This window comes from Danio rerio, chromosome 13 (genome assembly GCF_049306965.1).
Source record: "Danio rerio strain Tuebingen ecotype United States chromosome 13, GRCz12tu, whole genome shotgun sequence".
In the NCBI taxonomy this organism is placed as follows: Eukaryota; Metazoa; Chordata; class Actinopteri; order Cypriniformes; family Danionidae; genus Danio; species Danio rerio.
This window is the reverse complement of record NC_133188.1, coordinates 48037150-48045000: the sequence shown is the minus strand read 5'-3', so window position 1 is coordinate 48045000 and position 7851 is coordinate 48037150. Positions and strand designations below refer to the sequence as shown.

The following is a 7851-nucleotide window of genomic DNA, read 5'->3' as shown; positions in this document are numbered from 1 at the left end:
CTCCGCTTCTTTATGCAGCAGCATTTCAGCTTTTGATCCGCCTGTAATTATAGCGAACGCTCCGTACTTTTGAATTTACTGTAGGTTCTGGAATATATTTGATGCCTGTTGCACAGGCTTAAAACTCATCCGTACTTCAAAAGCTGCGCTTAACGATTCTTGAGGATTGTGAGGTTGAAGGAAATGCTGAACGTCCAGCCTCTATTCAGAAGTGATCCTGGACATGAAGCACTCTCTACGAGATGAACATGAAACGGCATTCAGAACTCATTTTACTTTTGTAATATGACACATTTCCTAGTGGAAATATGTGGGATGTGACTCTGTTTTATATTTGATCCAGCAGAAATTGAGGGAATAGTGGAAATTAGGTGCTACATGGCAGAGAGAAGTCAGGTGATTTGGAGTGGGGCAGATAAGGGAATCATTTTAGAGCCTTCAGTGCCGGTTACTGCAGTTTGATAAAGGAATATTGTGGCAGACATTCATTAACGAGGGGTCTAAATTACATTTTTAAAAAAAAATTTATTTATTTAGTTTTATTGTTCATTCAATGCGATATGACTGAAGAAATATATATAATTAATAATGATTAGTATTAATATTAATAGTCTTGTCGTGGATCCCAGTTGTAAGAGGAACACATAATAACTTGCCTTCTAGTTGATTATTTGGAAAAGTGGCAAAAGGTCCATCAGTAAAAGACCTACTGGAACCCACATGGACCCAAGATTAAGAGAAATCAGTCAAGTTTGGTAAAGGAAAAATCATGGTTTGGGGTTACATTCAGTATGGGGGTGTACGAGAGATCTGCAGAGTGCATGGCAACATCAACAGCCTGAGGTATCAAGACATTTGTGCTGCCCATTACATTATAAACCACAGAAGAGGGCAAATTGATCAGCAGGATAGGGCTGCTCCTCATACTTCAGCCTCCACATCAAGAGGAATGTAGAGGGGTTTGCTACGTATTTAAGGACCGGGGAGGAGACACATGATATACGGAAGATTATTATTCATTTGCGGGCATCTGGGAGTCTCCCGAGACTTGGGATGTCTGGGATTACATTAACGTTACTAGTCATTTTGGGAGCTAGTGTGGCTCGTGCCTGACTGGAGTAGTGTTTGGAGGTGGGGCGGGTGTGGTGATATGTGAACAGGTTATTGAGATTGGCTGTTTTGTGTTGGGTCCAGGGTTGCTGGCGGCGACGGGGGCGGAGACAGCACGAGCAGACTGACACAGAAGGCATCAAGATTGATTATGAGCGCATGCTTTAATAAAGTGATATTCTGAGTTCAAAAGCGATGATCTACTGTTTAACATGACAGCGGGGATGGCAGCATGATGCCCGTTGAGCGTTGTTGAACTGAAAACATATTTTGTACATATTCTCTTTTATCTTTTTTCATGTTAGTCTGACTCAAATCGTTCAGTTTGTAATGCGTGTATATATATATATATATATATATATATATATATATATATATATATATATATATATATATATATATATATATATATATATATATACACACACACACACATACACACACACACACACACACACACACACACACACACACACACACACACACACAGTTGAAGTCCGAATTATTAGCCCCCTTTTGATTTTTTTTCTTTTTTAAATATTTCCCATATGATTTTTGACAGAGCAAGGATATTTTTTACAGTATGTCTGATAATATTTTGTCTTCTAGAAAAAGTCTTATTTGTTTTATTTCGGCTAGAATAAAAGCAGTTTTGAATTTTTTAAAAACTATTTTTGGGACAAAATTATTAGCCCCTTTGAAATAATTTTTTTTCGATAGTCTACAGAACAAACCATCGTTATAGAATAACTTGCCTAATTACCCTAACCTGCCTAGTTCACCTTATTAACCTAGTTAAGCCTTTAAATGTAACTTTAAGTTGTATAGAAGTGTCTTGAAAAATACCAAGTAAAATATTATTTACTGTTATCATGGCAAAGATAAAATAAATCAGGTATTAGAAATAGGTTTTTAAATCTATTATGCTTAGAAATGTGCTAAAACAATCTTCCTTCCATTAAACAGAAATTGGAGAAAAAAATAAACAGGGGCGCTAATAATTCAGGGGGGCTAATAATTCTGACTTCAACTGTAAATATATATATACAGTATATATATATATATATATTTTTTTTTTTTACTGAATGATAGAAAATAAACGATTTCTTAGTAGAAATAAAAACAAAAATTAAAATGTTATTTTCAATTAAATCATTCATTTTTAATTTTATTTTGTCCAGTTCTCATGAACGTGTCCATCATTCAGTACATTCTTCTGGCCTTTAATGTTGACTAGATGTACTGTAGTTAAAGGAATAGTTCACCCAAAAATAAAATGATCTTTTAATTTAGACGAGATTTTGAAGAATGTTGGTTGCTGGCCTCCATCAACTCCCATTGTAGAAAACATTATTTTTATGATATACATTTTTTAATATAAATTTGCATTTTCCTGTAATATTGGATTCTTCAGCTGTAGACTCAGAGCTCAGCTTACTGACATGTCTGAGCATTTAACCTGAGAACCGAACAATGGCTATTTACAGAGATTAAAACAAAGATGCAGTCTAATTGTAACACCAATGCTATAGACCATTTCAATGTGGCCATGTTATTGACCCATGAACATTTCCTGCTTGTTGTCAAACTGTTTTATAACTATGAAATGAGGCAATTCAGTCATAACTTAACATCAAAACAGCTGTCACAACATTATTTATCAATTTGTGGACCTTCTTGTATTCTTGGAATCTATGGAAAATAAAAATGTAAAACAGGAAATACATTGGGGACTATTGTTAATGCTTACATCCCTCAAAATGGTCTATAGGAGAGCATAATTTTTGAACAGTAGTGTGATGTATTTATAGAAAAAATAGCACAAATCATAACACTCCCAAAATATATTTAGTTAGAAAATAGGCTTATTTATGACACTTGAAATTTTGATATCACTAATTTCATTTGTTTTTTTTTAATAATAATTTGAAGAAACCATTACTCAAGTGTAGTTAATAAAATCGGGCACATTCTAATATAATTAAACAAGATATTAAACAATTCAAATATTACTCCCTTCTTACACTATGTGTGGGATTGCATGGTGTTTGCGTGGAACTAAAGGAATCCCGAAGCAAGAGATGGCCCACATTTCCATATTTTCAATGCAATGAAGGAAACGTAATGATGAAAGATAGAGGAAGGGTATGTTTTCCAGATGTCTGCAATAGCCCAAGGCCATCTGAGTCTGTGGCTGGCTGGGCGAGCTGATATCCAGCTTTGAACTTGTCCAGTAAAAGGCTGTGATCTGTTTCACCACATGGAGTTTCAGAGAGGTTTCAGAGCTTTATATCAAAACTGGTAGCCCTCATAGGATTACCAAGATCATTACAAACCCAACAAACTTTAATTTTAGTGATCTGCAGGGGTAGGCGGTATACAGTGATAGTAGAGGCTTGGTCAAGGGAAGGTTAAAGTTAATGCAAGTTTCTGACTTGTCTAAAGCATAAAAATACCATAATACGTTTGAGGGTGTTTAAGAAACATGCTAAGTTAACATACCTTTTTATCTGAAAAACAATGCTAAAGTCAGATAATCTCCATTAAAAAGGTGTGTTCCGTATCTGAATGCCTGTCTTTGTTTTTTATTTTGTATTTGTGTACATTGCAAAAGTCCTAAGCATTATACTATACCAGCTTTGTTGGCCTAGGACTTTGGCACAATATATAATCAGTAAGTCTCTTTATTAAAACAAACAGAAAATATAGTAAAAAGAAAAAAAATATACAAAAAACAACAACAGCACAACATTTCATCTTCAGACAAAAGTTTAACTTTAATGTGGCTTCCCTTGGCACCAAGCACAGCTTGAACTGTTTTGTTCTAATTGTCCTGACATTTTCTGAAATGATGTGCTGCGTGATATCAGGCTTTTTATTTATTTATTTTTAGCACTTTCCAGAGTTCTTCTCAAGGTTTAAATTGTGATATCTTTCTTTTTTTGTCCAGTTTATCTCATACACCCTTTATTATATTCAGGCCTGGACTCTATGGAGGCCATTTCATGACTGTCTGTGCTTCATCAACTGTTTTCTTTTTCTAAATAGGATTTAACTGCAATAGTGGATCATTATCATGCTGAAAATAGAAACTATTACCACTGAAATTCTTTCCAGAAGGAATGGCATAATGGGTTAAATCCTATTTGTACTTTTCAACATTCACAATTCCATTAATTCAGACAATATTGCTAACAACACTGGTTGAAATCCAGCTCAAACCAGGACAAACATTGTCTTTCACATATCTTAAACAAGTAAACCAAAACAATTCAAACCTTAAACCTAACCTAACAAACCACACATCACCTGAAAGATACTTTATTCACCTTGTAAAAAATGACCAAAACATGTACACTTATGACTGCTTTTGTGGCAAAGAGTCACATGCATCCATTGTACCAAGAGCAAAACAACAGACCTTGGCCTAAAACTTTTGCACAGTACTATGTATATATGCACTTTTTACACTCACTGGCCACTTTATTAGGGACAGCTTACTAGTACTGGGTTGGACCTCATTTTGCCTTCAGATCTGCCTTAATCTTTCGTGGCATAAATTCAACAAGGTACTAGAAATATTCCTCAGAAATTTTAATCCATATTGACATAATAGTATCACGCAGTTGCTGCACATCCATGATGCGAATCTCCTATTCCATGATCTGGTGACTGTGGAGGCCATTTCAGTACAGTGAACTCATTGTCATGTTCAATAAACCAGTCTGAGATGATTCGTACCATTAATGCAAGGCAGGATAGATCAATGCTGTCATGTTAACGCCAAATTCTGACCCTGCCATCTGAATGTCACAGCAAAATTCGAGACCAAGCAACGTTTTTCCAGTCTTCTATTGTCCAATTTTGGTGAGCCTTTGTAAACTGTAGTCTCCGTTTCCTGTTCTTAGCTGACAGGAGTGGCACCCGCTGTGGTCTTTTGCTGCTGTAGCCCATCTGCCTCAAGGTTGGATGTGTTGTGCATTCAGAAAAGGTCTTCTACATACCTCGGCTGTAATGAGTGGTCTTTTGAGTTTAAGTACTCTTGCCTTTCTATCAGCTAGAACCAGTCTGGCCATTCTCCTCTGGCATCAACAAGGCATTTGCGCCAACAGAACTGCCACTCAATGGACATTTCCGCTTTTTCCCCAGTAAATCATCAGTTTCTGAAATACTCAGACCAGCCCGTCTGGCACCAACAACCATGCCACGTTCAAAGTCAATTAAATCATCTTTCTACCCTATTCTGATGCTTGGTTTAAACTGCAGCAGATTGTCTTGACCATGTCTACATGCCTAAATGCATTGAGTTTGTTGTCATGTTATGGGCTGATTAGAAACTTGCATTGACTAGCAGTTTGAAAGGTGTACCTAATAAAGCGGCCGGTTAGTGTATATGTATGTATATTTTTCGGCTTAATATTGTTTCCATTCGGATTGCCTTTAGCATCAAACATACGGCATCTAAGATGAAGATATTCTACCTTTTTCCACACAATATTCCTGCAGCGTTATAATAATGCCTTTCTATAGGCATCTCCCTGGCTTTGGCATTATTTCCATGTATCTGATTGTGAGTCAACAGCATATCCTGCTGTCTGCTCCATATGAATTAACATACTGGATCTGATTTCCAGATTAGATTGAATTGTGTCCTGAATATTGACATTCAGGTATGCTGCTCTTCTTATGATATTGTGCCGACTACGGAACTGTCCTCCACACACACATACACACACACACTCGTTCGCTGTGACTCCAGGGAGTAAAAATACAGCCGAATAAAAGTGTCTCTGGGTGAGCTGCCGATAACATCTGTCTGAATGTCCACATGCTCTTTTTTTATCTCAAATGTGTTTTTATCACCGAGTCCTATAGGCTTTTTCCATTCTCCGTGAAGGTTATTTTTATACAATAGACCACCGAGTCAAGACCAGCTTGACCTTTTCTCTGGCTTTTGTTAACTAAAGGTGGGAAATATAAAGAAATTCAGGCCGAATGTATCGGCACACAGACCACCAGCAGGGTGTAGTCTGGCCCGCTCACTGCATCAATCACCTTGGCCTCATATCGCCTGTTTGTTATTTCAATATCCGTGTCCAAATACCTGGAAACGGAAAGGTTGAGGCTTGTCAGAGCTGTCCGTAGCTCTGGTGCAATTGTTCCCTGCACAGACATGCTGGATTGACTTGTTAGGAGTCTAGACTGCATCGTCCTTTTGTATTCTGTGCTAGATCTGTGAATTTATTTCAGGGAATCTATATGATGTTCAGCATTATCACATATTGGAGCATAGGCAAGTTTTTGCTGGTAGGCTGTATTCTTATATTGTTGGCCTTTCCTTTTTGCTTCATTGTTGTGTGAAACATCGTGTACCAAGGTTAGAATTATAATTAAGCTTGATTTATTTGCAAGGATGTGTTTGATTTCTCTTTACAGTGATTTCTGTCGTTGCTTTTACAGTATTCACAGGTCCATACTTGGGTTTCATTCATTTTTTGGTTCTACTGTCTGCTAGGAATGGGTACCAAGAACCATTTCTCGACACATCTCTTACATATTTGGACATTTTTGTCTCTATACACCAACACAAATGATTAGAAATTAAACAAGGTGTGCTCAAACTACAGACTGTTAGCTTTAATTTGAGAGTATTTACATCCAAATCAGGTGAACAGTGTAGGAATTACAACACTTTGCATATGTGCCTCTCACTTGTTAAGGGTCCAAAAGTAATTAGACAGAATAATAATCATAAACCATACTTTCGCTTTTTAATACTTGGTTGCAGATCCTTTGCAGTCAATTACAGTCATTTCCAAGTCTGGAACCTCATTGGCATCAGCAGATGCTGGGTTTTAATTCCTGGTGACGCTCTGCCAGGCTTCTACAGCAACTGTCTTCAGTTCCTGCTTGTTCTTGGGGCATTTTCCCCAAATAAATATAAATAACAGGAATCTGGTTATTAAGGACAAGGGATCCTAGATTCCATTTATCTCTATTGATGAATTGTCTCATATAATCACCAGCAATAAACTGTAAGAGCTTGCACAATAACAAAGACAATCCAAAGCAAATAAAGAAGAAAATCATATGTATATTTGTAGTGTTTATAAACATCTACAATTTAGTCGGTTGTATTCTGACTGTTTGTTAGATGTTCTTCAAAATATATTATTAAAAATCGGTCGGCTTTTTCCTGTGTTGATTTGCATTGGTTTACATTGTGCGCTCCTCAGTCAGTCCAATAACAAGGCGGAACACATCTCGCCATGACATAGATTGCCATTTTCTATACTTCTGTATACAGACACACTGGATTTAGAGTCTAGACTGCATCATCTTTAGTATTCTGTGCTTGATCTGTGAATTCATTGCTGGGGATCTACATGAAGTTCAGCAGTATTAGATATTGGAGCATATGCCGTTTTTTATGCTATGAGACTGTATTGTATTAATGTCCTTTCTTTCTTGCATCGTTTTGTCAGACATCTTGTCCTAAGGTTAGAATTATAATAAAGCTTGATTTGTTTGCAAGGTTGTGTTTGATTACTCTTTGAGAACAGTGATGTCTCTCTTTGGTCAATATTGGACTAAATTGTCAGGACAAACAATACTTTTGACAGTATCATGCTGCTTTGCCCCATATATATATATATATATATATATATATATATATACACAGCAAATTTTGAAGTGTTAATTTCACTCTCAAAGTGTGAAAATTAACACTACTTTAGTGTT

The 7851-nt window shown here is 36.5% G+C and overlaps 1 protein-coding gene across 3 annotated transcripts in view; it reads left to right on the top strand.

Annotated features, from left to right (window-relative positions):
* The window catches only part of mdga1 (MAM domain containing glycosylphosphatidylinositol anchor 1), a 406307-nt gene that overhangs the window by 177966 nt on the left and 220490 nt on the right, over positions 1 to 7851 (top strand). The gene's annotated exons all lie outside the window — the stretch shown is intronic.